We start from the raw sequence: 18,338 nt of genomic DNA on the forward strand, positions 1-18,338 counted from the left end.
AGACAGAAGATGGAAGAAGAGAGAAGACGGTAGAAGAAAGAAGATGGCAGAAGACAGAAGGTGTGAGAAGACAGAAGACGGCATGCGGTAAAGAAGACAAAAAAGACAGAATATGGTATGCAGAAAGAAAAAAGAAGACGGACAGCAACAAAGAAAGAAAACAGAGGAGAAGGTATTGAAGAAAGAAAACGTTAGCAAAGAAAGAAGATATGCAAGAAAGAAAGAAGGCATGCAAGAAGAAAAAACAAGTGCCTTCAGTGTTGCAGCCAGAGGAAGGACACTTGCCAGTATCCAACAGGAAGTGACCAGAAAAAGTACTTGTCCACAGGCAACTCGACGGCAAGATCGACAAAGAGGAAGACGACGACAGGAAGTGACATGAAGATGACGTGCTGGCCAATCCGTAGCAAGTAAATAAGAGTGACATTGGAGTAAGCCAATGGTAAGTTCAAGTAAGTGAGTGGCTGGTTCCAAGCCCCTTTTAAGTTTTTTTTTTTTTTTTTAACTAATAAAAGATTTCGCGAGCATGTGTGCAATCGCACGTGCAGGCAAAACCTAAAAAAAATGGACCAACGCAAGAAATACATTAAAGTCACAGACATATGTGTCAGCTTTCAGGACCTCACACTAGGTCTTTCTTATGAAGATATTTATCTGAGAAGGAGGGCTGTGAGGTCTCAAAAGCGAATACGCATATCAGTAGCAGCAATGTAACAATTATGATGGTCTAATTAAAGGCTTCTTCAACTCCAATGTCTTCAAAGGTTTCTTGAACCAAGGTGGCATTTAGAACGTTCTCACCTTCACGGCCAAATATATGCCTGAATATATTACATTGTGGTGCTTTGGACCACACTACAATATACTTTTCACCCTACAAAAAATAGGGAAAGCGGACACTATAACGTTTAATTAGTGCAGAAAGTAACTGCACAATACAGCTGTGCACAAAAAAGGAAAACAATATGATTCCTGCTTAGCATTTGTAAGGAGGCAGCCAGAGGTTGGCGTCAGCAGAAACAGATGCGCATCACATTTACAAGCAGGTAGGATGACAAGATGCCAGGCCCTGGGCCCAAGCTTTCAGTCTGACTAATTTCCCGGCTGCAGCTCGCTGTGAAGGACTGAGGACAGTTGGCAAGTGTGAGAGAGTAGCACAAACTGAGACACTAAGTAGACAGTTTGAGTCAAGCCAGGAACCGTTCTGTGCATCTAGTCAGTCCTCTCCAGTTGCAACTCCCTGAAACACCACGGTGACTCGGTATTGCCTACAGAGCCTACGGAGCATCATGGCAATCCTTAACAATGCAGGGCCAAGAAACCCACTACTCTGTAGATCCACCTCGCTTAACAGAGCATAGGATTCACCACCCCTTATCTGGGAATGCTTATGAAAGGCAAGTTACAAGGGTGCTAAGATGTTTTTGGAGTACATTCATAGGCCACTACGCATATAGTTTATGTAGATTTTCTACCAGCTACCATGTCCCTGCCTCGGTTGCAAACATTTACCCTAGAGCTGTCCGAAACTTTCCTCAGTGTAGGAGAAGGGTGAACAGAAACATTCACAAACACAGCCTGTCATAAGAACCTGCTCTTCAATCAGAAGTGTCTCTCAAGCACGCCACTACCTGGTCTTGTGGGAGTAGCTGCCTTTGAAGATGGACAAGCACTCAGAGCTCAGTAGGATCTTCCAGGTTCTGGACACTGGCTGCCAAGTTGAGTTTAGGGCAACATTCATCGCACATCCTCTGTGCTGGTCTTTATTCCTAAACTGGCCCGACTTGTACCATCTCCCACTGCTTTTGATGTTTGTTGAATTATGTTGCTTGTATGGTTGCTTATGACTTATGATAGTTGAACTGTGCAACCATCTCACATTCCCTGTGATAGTCTTCGTCCTCTTGCTTATCTTGACTATCTTGCTATTCTAAATGACATCCTGATTTTGGTTACTGGTCCTACAGCTCCCTAAATTGTACTATTCAAATACTTGGACTGATTCCCATTGTTCCTGACTACCTCGACTTATGTGCTTGTATAGTAACTTTTGCTTACAATGACATATGATGCGTGTACGGTTTCCCATTGCTTTTGCTTATGATAAAGTTTAGTTTCTAATTTATCGCTACTATTCTTCCGCTTGTTGATGCTAGTTTCCAATTTTATCAGCACCTCTTCTTCTGTGAAAGGCTCTTGGGCCATATCCATGCTTTCAGAAAGAAAGAAAGAAATAGAAAGGAAGTGCTGCTCTTTGTCCTGGATTCATTGTTTGGTTACGGTGCTGTAGCCAAGAGTTCTGGCGATATTACAGCACTTCATGCAGTACCGTACAATCCCACAGTAAATGCAGTTCATAAAACAAAGGGAGGCCTATTCCACACACTCTACTCAAAGACACAATTACAAGGTCCTGTCTGCAGCAACACAGGGGGTGTGCAGCTAAAAGATTTATTATGTTTGCACTTCTTTTTTGCACCCAATTACAGCTCTACCTCTTTTTCCACTGCAACCAATGAAGGGACCAACACCTTTGTGGGCACGCTGGGGCCCAGTGAAAGAATGTCCTCCCTGGTTTTAGTTCATAAACCACCAGCACCCAGATGAGACACTATCACCAAACTTCCCTTTAGAGGTTTACTGAACCTTTGGACATGGAGAAGAGTGTAGTAGTCCGAATCATTCAATAAAAAATCTATTAAATAATACTATGAACAATACTATACACTATGAACAATTTAACACTCATATTCCAAACTGAATAAAGTTTCAAAGCTTTATTACAATCCCAAAATCAATGTGACTGAAAAGGTGCGCAAAACTAAATTATAAACATGCCTGAAAACCATAAGCTGGCCAAAACATCTGAAAAGATTTAGCCTGCTAAGCATCAATATTGTTAAACACTCCAAAAGAATAATATAGATTAGCAACAACATGATGTGCAGATTATTGTTAGAATTCAAAACAGATGATGGTGACATCAGTAAATCATCAAAATACAGTTTTTCACAATCAATATCAGATTTCAAAGCTGGGCCATTCCTATCACTGACACAAATTTGGACTTGCATGTGTGGGAACGATCTAACACATGGGGTCAGAGCATAAATAAAAGAAAAACAAAAACTATTTCGAAAAAAAATCTAACTAGGAAAACTCACAATAAAAATATGCTGGTGTAAGTACCTAACTGAAAACAGGAAACTGCATTTAGTTATAACTCTTCTCAGCATACATGAGTAGCTTTTTGGACAGGATGGTCACCTTCTTCTCAGTGGACAGCAGCAAGACAGTGCAGAACACAGGCTGCACATAAGACAGATCAGCAGTTCAGGATTGGTTGGCCATATTAGTACTGAACCACTTAATAGAATAGGGCAATTAAGACGGATGAGAAAACTAATCTGGGGACTTAAAGAATAGGAGGGTGACAACAGACTCAAACAAAAATTGACAAACTCCAACAAAGTTCTGAACAGCATTGAAGCAGGCATGTGACGAAGTGAAGAATGACTCCAAATTCAAAGTTTCTCACTAATTAAAATAGGCACAATCCCTTCATTGGCCCTTCAGCTGGGCACACTTAGGGTGTCTGTTTCAGCATCCAATGGCTAGCGGTGGGGCAACCAAGTTTGCAAATTTTCTGAATTTTCTCAGCAAAAGTGTATTTTCATCTAATGATTTCCCATGCTTCCAACAAAATGTTACATTCTCTAATTGTTTGTTACTTGAAATCCTTTCTCACAACACACAATAAACTAAACTAATACTTTTCACACAAGAACTACACATTTCCTGTCCTGTTCGACAGCCAGAGCAAATAGTGTAACGTTATTATTCTTAAAACATGTTTCTTGCCTTCAATACAATAAGACATTCAACATTACCTTAGCAGTCTAGGGAAATAATTCAGGTCAGAGTGGACAGAATAAACAAGTGAATTTCCATTACTGTTGCAAAAGTAATCTTTCAGACCTAGTCAAGCTAAGAAAACCTAAATATCTATTACATTAATACATTAAGAAGCCTATTGTGCACCTTACAATTTATATATGCAAAGCAACTTATTTGATGGCAAACATTATTTGTAACATGTTAGAATAATTTTAAACTTGCATTTAAATTTCTGCACACGTGATTCACATTAATGAAATCATTTATTCAACTATAAGTATGATAAATTCATATTCATTTAATACTTTCAATTCTTAATCTATATCCTAATAAAACATTCTTTAACATTAGATAATTTTAGTACCTTCATTTAAGAAAATAAAAAAACTCATGTTAAAACAGTGTTTAATATAAATGGTAGCCACAGGTTTCACCATAATTCAAATGTGCACACTTTACAACTCATGCAAATTTCTCTGTTAGACCTTTAAATGCAGGCTAATTCTTCACCATATGCTAACCTCTATGCTACTCTTATATATTAATAACATTTGATCTCTCTCACTCCTTCCTCTGACAACAATCTATGCCATCACAAAATAACTTTTCTCATTTACAATGAGAAAAGTAAAAACCTTGTAGTTTGCTAGCGCATAGATCTAGGTTTGCAATAATTGTCAATTCTCTTCATTGTATCATAATACCTTTTTCTCGTATTCTCCATTTCCATTTCTTCCCTCCTCTGTTTATTCTTTGCATTTTTCTGAAATTGTAAGCTTTGTAAAATCCAAGTGAACAAATATGCACACTGTCACAATCAATAAAGGTTTCAGGATCATCCTCACAAAACCAGTCAATCAATCAAGATTCTTATACAGCACAACTACTCATCTGTGAGGGTCTCAAGGCCATTTCCCAAATTTCCAAACCAAGATCCAACCTTTGAGAATCCTCCACCAGTCCTGTCTACCTGTCAGGGGTGCTACGCATGGTCTGAAGACAAGTGGAAATGCATCACGCCAATTCAACGCTGTAGAGGCACTAACCTTTGCCAATCAAGCTTTCAGTGTTCCATTAATTTGCTCACTCAATCCATATGCTTCTGGTCTGTAACTGCAGTGCAATTTTTGCTCAATGTTCAGTGCTGCACACAACAACTTTATGATTTAATTATTAAAATGAATTCCCCGATCTGATTCCAAAGAACTTGGGAATCCAAACCTAGGTATTAGTTCCCTGAGCAGCAGCTTAGCTACAGTGAGACTATCATTCCTACATGTTGGATATGCCTCAAGCCAAAAGGAGAATACACATACAATGACCAATACATACTTCAATCCATTACAGGCGGGCATCTCAATGAAATCAAGTTGCATTCTGATAAATGGACCTCCTGATCAGCCTATGTGGCTCAAATTAACCACTGTACGTTTCCCTACATTCATTTGTTGGCATGTAAAACATCTGTGACAGACCGCTTCTGCAACCAGTCTAAATCTGGGGTTGTAACATGTCTGTTTCAATGTGAGAATCATTGCATCTTTGCTGAGATTAACCTGACCATTATAACAATGTTTTGCTATTGAGTTCAACAAACAATTAGGCAACACAACTTTTCCTTCATATGAAATCCATACATTATCTCCCTCTCTTGAGCACAACCTGCTTTTATCCAACCTATGTGTTTTTTCTCTGTTGCCGCTTCCAGGCAACCTCTTGATTTCATCCCAGGTATCAACCACTGACATTATGAAATTCAGATTTGTCTCAATGGTGTCACTTTCTTTACTCCACTCTTCTTAGAAGGTGATGCAATGGAGTGCACACAATATCTGGCAATATCGGGCAATTTTGTCAGCATAGGCATTGCCCACGGTCATACAGTCATTAGACTTCTGATGGACTATACATTTTACAACTGCAATATTATCAGTACACTGCAATGCATTAAACAAAATATGAATTTTCTCACCTTTTCGAATGCGTGATCCAGACGAGGTCATGAAACCTTGCTGGTGCCATAACTGCCCGAAGTTGTGGACAACACCAAATCTGTATTGATTATCTGTGACTATTGTCACTTTGAGCTGCTCTGATATGCAGCATGCACTTGTAATACCAGCCAATTTGGCTACTTGGGCAATAATGACTCCTTGAAGCTGTGTGGCTTCAACTACTCCTGAGAAAGTACAAACTGCATAACCAGCTCTCAGAGTACCTTCACTGTCTCTTAAACAGGGGCCATCAACAAAAACAACTTGGTCATTCTCCTCTAAAGAAGAATCCTGAATATCAGGTCTGGGTTTGGTGCACAGTTCAGTGGCATCGAGGCAGTCATGTTCCATTTCACTAATATCATTTGAATCATCAACAGTGACAGGCATTAATGTGGCAGGGATTAAGACCGCACACCTCTTGACTAAAACATTTGGGGATCCGAGAATCAAGAACTCATAACGGGTGAGACAGGCATTGGTCAAATATTGGGTCTTGGACCAGGTCAGAAGTACTTCGACTAAGTGGAACATAGACAGTTAAAGGGTGTCCCATCACAATGCCTTAGAATTGACTGATGCTCACACCAGCAGAAGCTACAGCTTTCAAACAGCCAGGCAAAGCAACAGTGACAGGATCCAATGTGGTGGAAAAACATGCCACTGGCCTATTTATTCGTCCATGTGACTGTATCAAAACAGAAAGAGCACAACCATCACGTTCATGAAAAAACAGTGCAAAACCTTTCGCATAATGAGGCATTCCAAAAGTTGGAGCTCTGCACAAACTCTATCAACTCAGTGAAAGATTTCATTCATTCTTCATTAAAGGGGACTGGGTTTGTGACTTCCTTGTGTGTCAACTTCTGCAACGGTTTGGAAATTACTGAAAACTTCAGGATCCATTGGCGACAACACCTCACCATGCCCAAAAACATTCTGAAATGTCTCTGTGTAACTGGGGGATTCATTTGCATAGTTGCTGCAACTCTCTCTCAGGACACTTTCCTCGCACCTTTCTCAATTTGATAACCCACATTTTTTACTTCTTTCTGACAATACTGTAACTTAGCAGGGGAAACCTTGTGTCCGTTCTCACCCAAATGATTCAATAATGCTAGGTATCTGGTCGGCAAGCTTCACGCATATTGAACGTAACCATCAGGTCTTCAATGTACTGCACTAAAGCAGGCTGAAATGGCATGCTCAAGGATTCTAAGTTCTTCTTCAGTATCTGAATAAAAATGGATGGAGATTCCAAAAAACCCCATGGAGCACGACACCATGAAAACATACGGTTGCCGAATCGGACTGAAAAGAGGAACTGATTATTCTCATGCAAGGGCACTGAGAAGAATGCCTGTGGCAAATCAATAACTGAAAACCATTCTGCTTCACATGGGATTTGAAATCACATTACTGCTGGATTTGGCACTATGTGACAAAAGGATACCACAATTTGAATGACCTTTCTTAAATCCTGAACTATGCAATATTTCCGACTTGGTTTTCACAGACCCATAATTGGTGAATTACATGGGCTGCCCATCACTTCTTTCAGAACTCCCTGCTCAACAAAATCTGCAATTACTGTATTAATACCTTCAATCACTTCCAGAGTCATGTTATACTGTGGTGTTCTGGGGAAACTGCATTTGGCTTTGTAGTCACTTGACTGGTTCAACACCTCAGATTGGATACTGGGCACATTCAATTCCTTAATCTTTGCAAAGCCTAAACAACTAGTTTGTTGTATAGTTTCATTTAAAAATATCATTTGAACAGGTATCAGGCATGCTCTAAACAAACCTTCCTTACTCCTTATTTGCCAATTTCTAGTTCCCCACACACTTTTTAAGTCAATTGACTTCAGTCAATATTCATAGCCTTCTATAGCCAACCGAGAAACAAAGGAATCCGAATAGATGGATTTCGTATCTATTAATAATTTATTTACATTTTCCATTGATGGCAATTTAAAATAATATAACTTAGCATTTTTAACATCATGCCCAGAAAAATAAGCAAACTTTTCAGAATACGTTTTAGAACTGCCTAGTGGTGGAGTTGGACAATGCTCCCATTGTGTGTAATTAAAAATAGTCTTTGGGGTACTTGCTCTGTGAATGAAATGGTGTCCATAATAATTATAGCAAAACATATCACCATAATTCTCTTTAGATTGATAAACATCCTAATTTTCAAATATAGTATAATACTGCAATTCAGTCTTCATAGCATCAACTGTTTTCACATCCCAGTCATCAAAAACAACTCCGGTATTATTACATTGTTCATTGAAAGTTTAAACACATATGGTATTTAGAAGACCTCTGTCGGGCCGTATATATCAATTCCATCAGAAATTGGTATAACGAAATGTTCACGAAAGACAAGTCTCTGCGGACCTTGTGAGAAGAAAATTGGGGTTTCAGGACCTCATCCACCAGTTCAACTGTTTATCTTTCAGGAAGAAAATGATCATGTATTAATAAAAGGAAGGTTATAGCAAATACAATCCATAGGAGGAAAGCTAATGCAGTCAAAGAAAGCCACAGTTAGTTCCATGGGAAAATAAAGTAATTTATTTTAAGCCAGTTTATCAGTTTATGTGTTTTTGGCAGGTCTGATGTAAAAGAGGCAAATGAGTCTGAGAAAGTGTTGCTGATATCGGCAAAGCAACCAGAAGCAGTTTGTGCAAAAGCTGGGGCTGTATTTGTAAGAGGAGAACTAGCAGGGGTCTTCCGCGGTGGCTCATAGTAAATGAAGATATCCGTCTGTGTGTCAGTATTTTCTGTATTGTCTGTTGCAATAGATGTTAGTGGAACTAATGCAAGATCAATTTCCACCCCCCCCAAGCTTGAAGAAGTGTCAGCATTGCTGCTCAAAACTTGTAGAGGGACTTCTTGACCAGTAGTGAAAGGGATTCGGGAACTACTGGCTGCTCCTCTTGGTCTGCTGTGCCGGATCGGCCACATGGTATAACTTGACATTGTCAATAGATACAAAGCTATTTTCTTTAGCACCAGCCAACGGTGGTAGAATGACAGTTCTGGTACCGTGTATTCCCAAGACTGTGACCACTGCACGATAAGAAGGACCAGACTCCTTCTTCAGAGAGACCTTTTCCTGTACTAGATCCCCAACTTTAGGAATCCAGCCGGTAGGTGTTACTGGTACATCCTTAATGCCTGTGGAGGCAGCACTGGCAGAAGCGTTGTCATCATGGAACTGTTGTAATTCCTGCAAGACAGTGACACATTCATTTATGTCAAAAGGTGTTTCTGCTGCCTTCATGCCATGACCATCAAGATCTGGAACATACATTCAAGTTCTGAACAGGCACTCATATGAAGTACGACCCCCCAGGGACCTTCTAGGCAGATTGGTAAGTGCTCTGTGTACTCCATACATGTGATAAAGCCAACTATGACCCGTACCCAAGACTCTGGCTGTTAAGGACTGCTTTAAATTGTGGTTTTGTCGCTCCATGACACTATTTCCCTCGGGATGAAATGGAGACGAGTAATGGAGTTGGACCCCTAACTAATGCCCTTGAGGCAAAAGCAGGGCCCTAGTCTGAGTGGAAAGCCGCAACTGTATATGAACCGATAAAGACTCGCAAATCTTTAATATCAGTCCGAGCATCAGCCAAGCATTGTGGCCACACCCATAGAAATCTGGAGCATGACTCAACAGCAACTAAAATGCAGTATCCGGTGATAGGGGACCACAATGGTCCGAGTGCACACATTGGAAAGGTTTGTTGGAAATTAGGAGTGGTGTCTGCCGTAGGCATTTGACGGTGGAACCCTTAATTTGTTGGCAGATGTCACAACAAAGGACATACTGCTTTGTCTGTTTGTGTACACCTGGCCACTAATAACGTGCTAGCAACAATGATATTGTAGCCACCACACCAGCATGGGAAGATGCAACCCCCTCATGTGCTGCTTTAAACAACTCTGATCTTATGTCTCTGTTGGGAATTACCCAAACCTCCACGCCTAGTATTTTTACTTCGGCGTCTAGGCAGCCTCCTGTAGGAATATTTAGCAGGAAATGCTTTTGGATAGGGTGTGCCTTCCGTAGTGGCTTACACGGCAACCCATATGTCATCTTACTGCAGCAACAGCAGCCGTAGCTACTGGTGATTTGGTGGCATCATCAGTCAGTGTATTTCCAGCAACTTGTATTCCAACACGCTGTTGTCCAAGTGTATGTACAACATGGACGTTTGGTAGTGTTTCCTTCAGATCCGCTACTTTCCCCCACAGAAGTCTGTGTTTGATGGTGTTGCCTTTAGAATCTCTAATCCCATTCTGGCACCATTAATGCAGCTATTCATTGAAGGACTGGACACAGTTGTACAAGTCACAAACAATCTGTGTTAACTGTGCAGGATCCGTATGTTCCAGTACAATCACTAGAGCCTTTACATCTGCTAATTGTGCTGTGCAATCCCCTAGGGTTTGAATGTATGTATGTTGGGGACAAAATGTATTATCCTCCATGTAGCCACTTACGACTGCGCAAGACTGTATTGTCTGAATGATTTCAGGAATCTCTCATAATAAGCATGAACAAATGCCTTAGTTTCCTGAGATGTCCTTTCAATTCTTTGTCAATCAATATGTTCATGGGAAACTCTAGTTTTCAAAAACTCAGCCACCTTGTAATAGTTTTTCATCACCTCCTCAGATGGCGCACCTGTTACTGCACCTTTTGGCGGCTCACACGTTGGCTAATTAACACTCTGCTTGCACTCAACCCATAAATCTGCTAGAACTACAATCTCAAATAAAGTGTACGGATTTTCCCACAAATACTTCACAAGCTTAACAAACGTCCTGTTTGCTGGTACCATTCCACTGGTTTCTCCCTCAACTTAAAATAATCACTTGTAAATAAAAGTATGTCACTTCTGCTCCAAGGAACATGAACAAAATTCCCTCCGAGAATTTCTCTCATCTGTATCATTTTTGGAGCTCCTTCAGCCATCTGTACATCTGTTGTGTAGCTATTTTAGCCATGTTTTAGGCACGTCATTTTAGAAAATTAGGCCTGCCATTGTGCACTTCAGCCCAGTTACATTTTAATCAGCATCGCTTTTTACCTCTAGCATTAGCCACATTTGCGGTGTTGTTTTATTTTCTCTATCTGGTTGTTCTTTCACCTAGGAAATCATTATGTTCTTAGCACTGCATTCATTTCACTTTGTGCTTTCCTCAAGGATGCAGTCAGATAGGGTTTCTGGCAAAAGTGGTATGCTGGGTGATTGACATTCACAGAAACATCCATACCCTTACGTGGGGACATTTTCTTACAACATCAACAGTTTTATCATAAAAACACTTCTCTGTCACAATTGACACAATCTTTTGGTACTGCGTCGTAAACATATATGATATTCTATTGGCCAAAACGGATTGGCCACCTGAATTTGTCCGTACCTGCCCATTTGGGGAAGATGTTATCAAACCTTCATTCTCGCCCCTTGTTCCCGAGGAGCTCACAGAATCCTACACCATCGACTGGGCTTTGGTGCAGGCACCCGCGTTATATCGCAACTACGTAGGATGGGACAAAGATTCCCCCTATCATGTAATCCCTATTAAAAATCAACCCCAATATCCAATAAAAAAATGATGCAAAAGCACCCGTCAGGGAAATACTCACACAACCGAAGTATCAGGGCGTAATCGAACCCTGCGTCTCACCAATGAATAATCCCTTATTCCCAGTAGCTAAACCGGACCATTCGTACTCAATAGTCTTAGACTACAGACATTTAAACAGTCGTACATGCACATACGCTATACAAAACTCACATAGCACAGCACTCATGAACAACATAGAGCGCAGAAAATACAAAACACTGGACATTTCCAAATGTGTCTTCAGCCAAAATATAGTGCCTGAGAGTAGAGACTTAACGAGTTTCAGCGCACTTGGCTCTCCGTCATCTCAGGAAACTAAGGCGTTTGTTTGTGCTTATTATGAGAGATTCCTGAAATCATTCAGACAATACAGTGGCACAGAGATTGAGCCGAAAGACATGATTCATTTTGTGTTTAGATTTGTTATGAGATTGAAGGCTAGAATCAGTAATATGATTAAGAATAATTTGATTTGCTGGCAAGGAAATCTTATTGATAAAGTGTTGCAATACGCAAAATACTTAGTGATGAAACTGATTTGAAGCTGAAAAGGTTGAAGGAAAAGGCAATGCTGATGCAGCTCAAGTCTGCCTAAGCAGCAGGTATGCATGTTGGGTGAATATAGGAGGAATGCAAGGGACACAGCAGCAATGAAACATGGTGCCTCAGTTTAAAGGTAGAGGTTGTGGAATTCGAGTAGATACAAATGCGAATGTGGCTGATATTTACAACATGAAGAAAATGTTTCCTTGTCATGCATGCAGTAACTTCGGGCTTTCAAAACTGGAGTGCCCCTTTAATAATGTGAATAATTTGGTGCAAGGTGGTGGTGTTGTGCAGATGGTTGACAACAGTCAATCTCAAAATCAGAGAGTTCAAATCCCCAAAATCAAAACGTGAATGTTCATAAAGGATCAGTACAAATGGAGCTTACCTAGTAACAAGTACAATTTCCCCAACAGCAAATTCATGTCCCACAGCAAATGCAGATACCATAAGCTCCAATGGCACAAAAACAGGTAATGGTTCCCCAGCAAAATGTGAACCAAAGGCAAATGTGAATGAGTTAATCACACAATACCCATTGATTAAGTTCAGTGATGATGACATGAGTGAAGAATTTGAGTGAGTTCAGAAGAGGAAGAATGTGTGTTGGCCGCCTCATTGTAGGTAGATCAGCGTGGTCCTTACCTGAAAGCAAGTGTTATGGGTCATGATGTTTCATTCCTGGTTGACACTGGAGCAACTCGTTCCACTGTCAGATGTGTAGAAGTCTCAAATGTGCCCCTTTCAGGAAGAACAGTTCAAGTTGTAGGAAGCAAAACCAAAATTTGGTAAAGCCCATTACAGATCCCATTCCAGTTTAGATAGGAATCTTTGAGGGTCTGCACTGATTTGTGGTTTACGAATCAAGTCCTGTGAGTCTGTTAGGAAGAGACTTGCTATGTAAATGAAAATGTTCCATCACTTGTACATATGAAGGGATAGCAATTGAAACCAATAGCGATGATGAAACTTCCACTCAGTCTGAAGAGATGTATCCTCTCATTACATTGTTTCCTGCCATGACAGTTAAAGACTTGCCTGATGAATTACAAGAGATAGTAATGCTGGGAGTTTGGAATCTCTCCGGAAAAGATATTGAACTTATTTTGTTGTGCCATTTTAGTTATAGCTCCATGCACTTAATTTTAGCACACCAGGCCTGCCGCTGTGCACTTTAACATAGATATATTCAGCTTTGTTTATTATTTTAATAATAGCCACATTTGCGGTCTTGTTTAATTTCTCTCTATCTAGCTGTTCTTTGCCTAGGCCAGCACTGCATTCTTAAACAAGACATTTCTTTCACTCTGTGCTTTTCTCAAGGCAGCAGTAAGATAGGTTGCCGGTAAACATGGTAACGCTTTGTCTCTGGTATTGATAGAAACATACACATCCTTACATAGGGAAATTTTCTTAGAAAATCAGCTGTTTTATTATAAAAACACTTCACTGTCCCATACACGTTAGAGGGAGATTCCAGCCAGAGGACCACGACTGTATGCTGATTGCTAAACGATTTCTCTACAGCTGCTTGCTTAGACTGCCGGATCCCTGGCCTATATGGGGACAGTGTACCTTTAGACAACAAGCTTCCTTGCTCAAGTATAGGGGGTGATGTCTTCCCAAGGGGGAAACCTAAAGGGTGGGTTAGGGCTCATCACGTTGTTCTCTAACATAGCCTTGGTAGGAAACAAATACATCATTGGTAGTGACAGCATGGTGGGACTGTTTTTGTGTTTCACTCACCTTGTCACAATTTTGCTTCTAGTGTGTTTTATCCTCCTAGTTATTGCAATACATGCCATTTTATCTAAGATGCATTTACTTCAATAAACCTTATTGAACTAAACTCTGCTTCTGTTTGTCCTTGTGAGATTAATGTAACTGAGGGAAAGGGATGAGATCTGATTGACCATGTTTCCCCTGAGGAGTCCTCCCTGTCATGCGCTTGGTTGCCACAATCATCCCCGCTCTTGGGTGGAGATGAGGCACTGCCAGTTGGCCGGAAAAACCAGATTAGGCCGACTGGTGTAACATGGTGTGGGATTTTTTATTGCAGGTGAGCTCATGTTGGCAATGTCTCTCGCATCAAATTATAACATGTAACTCTTCTTCAACTGTTTGGATTTGTTCATTTCGATTTCATATTTCTCAGCAAAATTAAGTAATTTCTCATATACATGTCCTGCTTGAAGAGCAACATCGTTGCAAATAAAGCGCAGTTCACTTTCATTGTAAGAACCTAACCTTTCTAATTCAAGTGTTTCTTCAATGATTTCATTTAATTCTAATTTTAACATAGCCATGCTTAATGTCCTTTCTCCCTTAGGCATGTTTCCTGACACTGATGCTCCACTCAAATTGTCCAACCATTCAGTCAATTTTTGTGCTGATAACCCTTGCAAACGAATGTGATTTCCTCTCTCTCAGGCATAAACTGTGATATATTGTATGGGGCTCTCGTAACCTGCTCGAGCCATCACAGATAATCCCACGGAGCATGAGGGGCATGTCACCTCAAACAGTGGACCAACTCAATTACGTGTCTGGTTCAAGCCGAAAGAATTTGTAGGAGTCATTGCTGGCGCAGTAGTGCTCAGTCTCTCCATTTCTGCATTAGTTCCAATACTGATGCTGGATTTGGAGTCTGGGAACCACTCTCGTTATTACCCTGGGCATACAATGGAACTACTGGACCTATGGTTACAGGAAATGGTAATGCTTCTGGTCCTTACAAATTCAACTGATATTGCGGGAACATTAATCCTTTACTTTAGCCAGTTAATACTGTACCAAAAGCTTGATTTGACTGATTCGGGGCAACATTCTGTGGTGTCATTACTGGGGAACACATTGGCATGGTCCGTCTCTGGTTCATGAACGGTGCAGGTGTCTGTACATTAGCTGTGGACCCAAACAGAGTAATTCCTGCATTCTGAATTGACTGTGGAATAACTAAAACTAGAACATTCTGAACTGTGTTCACATTTGGAATTCTCAGAAAAACCTGTGCAACATCTGCAGTAGGCACATTCTGAATTATCTGAACCTGGCTTTGTGCAATTTGAGGTGTGGCAACATTCGGGACTACATTCTGGTTTACTGATGTAACTGCATTACACGGTGGGGGAGGATTCTGCAACAACTGGGTTATAAATTCATTATCTGAATCACTCTCATCATCTGCTTCCCTTTTATTTTCACCCAATTTCTGTTTTGTATCTTCCTCAGATTTCTTTTTTGGATTCCACAACCTTCTTGTGTAATTTCTGGAAAAAACTTTACTGCGTGTAATGTTTCTACTCTCCATATTCTCTGCTCTGCATCCCATCTAGCTTCTGCTAACGTCTTTCCTGCTTTCCTCATTCTCCTTTCAAATTTCTGAGCCTCTTTTTGTCTTGCAAATAATTCCCAAATAGCAAGTGCTTCAAATTGTGCAGGTCTAAGAAGATGTTTTCATTCATACAACACCCTCCTCAGATTATCTAATACTCTGGAGTTAAATGTTCCATACCTAGGAAAAGCTAAGGCACCTTCCTTCTCAGTTATTTTGCACCATTGATTTACCCAAAGACATACTGAAACTCATCTCTCTTCTATTACCTCAAATGCTGGTGTACCTTCAGGCGGAGTAGGCTCACCTCCCTAACTGGAATAAAAACATCTCCTCTCAACGTGCTCCTTAAAACTTTGAAAAAACATCATTTCACACAAATCTAATTCACAAACACAAAATCTATGAAACTAGGAAATAGTTTCCAATCCCACAATTCTATTCACAAGCTGTTCTCAACCTACAGCAGCACAGTCTTATCCACCCATCCGTGTGTTGCTTTTCTCACCACCTGTCCTATCTCAGTGCCAATCAAATGATGTCACTTCGCTCAGCAGCTGTGACTCACTTCAGAGCTCACGCAAAACTTGAATGCAAATATTGCGAGCACAAAGACCAAAACCTGTCTGCTCACTACAGGTAGGACTCAAATGCTTTGAAGGCTGTACAGGACTTTTGATTGTGGCCTTTCGCATAAACAGCTACTCTTCCGGTTATGGCTTACTCACAAACGCAAGTGAGATTTGACCCACAAACCTCACCCTGATTGGTACGGATCCTCCACGTGCACTCAAGATTCGCCCAATACCAACCAACTATACATACACTCAATGAAAATACTACTGGTAATGTCGACAGCGCTCAATTGACCAACATCTTACCTGCAGACAATAAATTAACCAAGTGTGTCTGTAGACTTGTACAATACTCAGGAGTCTTAGGCCCCATAGGACCCATTACAACAACAACCACGAGTACAATTTGTTAGCACAAGGTGCAACATTCACTTGGAATACGCCAACTACCCACTCTCTTACTTGGAGTACGCAAAATCCCTACTCAGTTCATACATCACACTTCACTGCGATTTGCCTAAGCATTGCAATTGCAAAACCTACTCAAAACACACACTTCTAACACAATGCTGGAATTTCATCAACCCTTACATTACACCAAGAGCACCTCACAATGTGTGCAAATTCTCACAAGACATAACCATACCTCTGCTACCAAAAGTCTGAGGGCACGCTTCGGCTGAGGGAAAAAATGTCCTCACTTGTTTCGGTTCACAAACCACCAGCGCTCAGGTGAGACACCATCACCAATCTCATCTTTAGGGGTCGACTGAACCTTTGGACTTGGCCAAAAGTGTAATAGTCAAAATCATTCAATCACAAATCAATGACACTATAGTATAAACAATACTAAACATCATAAACAATTTAAAACTCACTCAGACTCCAAATATAATAAAGTTTCAAAGCTTTATTACAATCCCAAAATCAATGTCACGTAAATGGTGCTCTAAACTAAGTTATAAACATACATGAAAACCATAAGTTGACCAAAACATCTGAAAAGATTTAGCCTACTAAACATCAATAATGTTAGGCACTCCAAAAGCATAATGTAGATTAGCAACAACAGGATGTGCACATTATTGTTAGAATTCAAAGCAGATGATGGTGGCATCAGTAAATCATCAAAACACAGTTTTCCACAATCAGTTTCAGATTTCAAAGCTGGGCCATTCCTATCACGGACATGAATTTGGACTTGCATGTGTGGGAGCAGACTAACCCATGTGGGCAAAGCAAAAATAAAAGAAAAAGAAAAATAATTTGAAAAAGCATCTAACTAGGACAACTCACAATACAAATATGCTGGTTTAAGCCCCTAACTGAAAGGAAAACAAGAAACCACATTTAGTTATACCTCTCCTCATGGGACAGCATACAAGAGTAGTTCATCGGGCATGATGGTCACCTTCTTCCGTCGTCAATTGACGGCAGCATCAGAACAGTGCAGAACACGGGCTGCACATAAGACAGATCAGCAGTTCAGTATTAGTTGGCCATATTAGTACTGAACCACTTAACAGAATAGGGCAATTAAGACTATAATGAGAAAACTCCTCTGGGGACTTAAAGAATAGGAGGGTGACAAAAGACTTAAACAAGAACAGACAAATTCCAATAAAGTTCTGAACAGCATCAAAGAAGGCATGGGACTAAGTGAAGACTGGCTCCAAATTCAAAGTTTCTCACTAATCCATCTAACAACCCATTCATTGGTCCATCAGGTCGGCGCACTTCGGTTGTCAGTTTTCAGCATACAGTGGCTAGCGGTGGTGCCAACCAACTTTCCAATTTTTCAGGATCTTCACAGCAAAAGTGCATTGTCATCAAATGACTTTACGCGCTTCCAACAAAATATTATATTCTCTAATTATTTGTTACTTGAAATCATTTCTCACGACTCACAATAAACTAAACTAATACTTTTCACATAAGAACTACAAATTTCCTGTCCTGTTCAACAGCTAGAACAAGTAGTGTAACTTTGTTATTCTTAAAACATGTTTCTTTCCTTCAATACAATGGAACATTCAACATTACATTAGCAGTCTAAGGAAAGAATTCAGGTCAGAGGGGACAGAATAAACAAGAGATTTTCCATTACTGCTGCAAAATGAAACTTTCAGGCCTAGTCAAGCCAAGAACACCTAAATATCCAGTGTATTAATATATTAATAAACCTATTGCGCACATTACAATTTATTTATGCAAAGCAAATTGTTTAATTGCAAACATTATTTATAACATGTTAGAATAATTTTGAACATGCATTTTTTTCAGTACACATGTAATTCACATTAATTAAATCATTTATACAACTATAAGTATG

The 18,338-nt window shown here is 40.2% G+C and overlaps 1 protein-coding gene across 2 annotated transcripts in view; it reads right to left on the minus strand.

Annotated features, from left to right (window-relative positions):
• CCDC69 (coiled-coil domain containing 69) overlaps positions 1 to 18,338 on the minus strand; it is a 134,542-nt gene that overhangs the window by 56,150 nt on the left and 60,054 nt on the right. The window lies entirely within an intron of this gene.

The sequence above is a fragment of the Pleurodeles waltl genome, chromosome 7 (assembly GCF_031143425.1).
Source record: "Pleurodeles waltl isolate 20211129_DDA chromosome 7, aPleWal1.hap1.20221129, whole genome shotgun sequence".
Taxonomy (NCBI): domain Eukaryota; kingdom Metazoa; phylum Chordata; class Amphibia; order Caudata; family Salamandridae; genus Pleurodeles; species Pleurodeles waltl.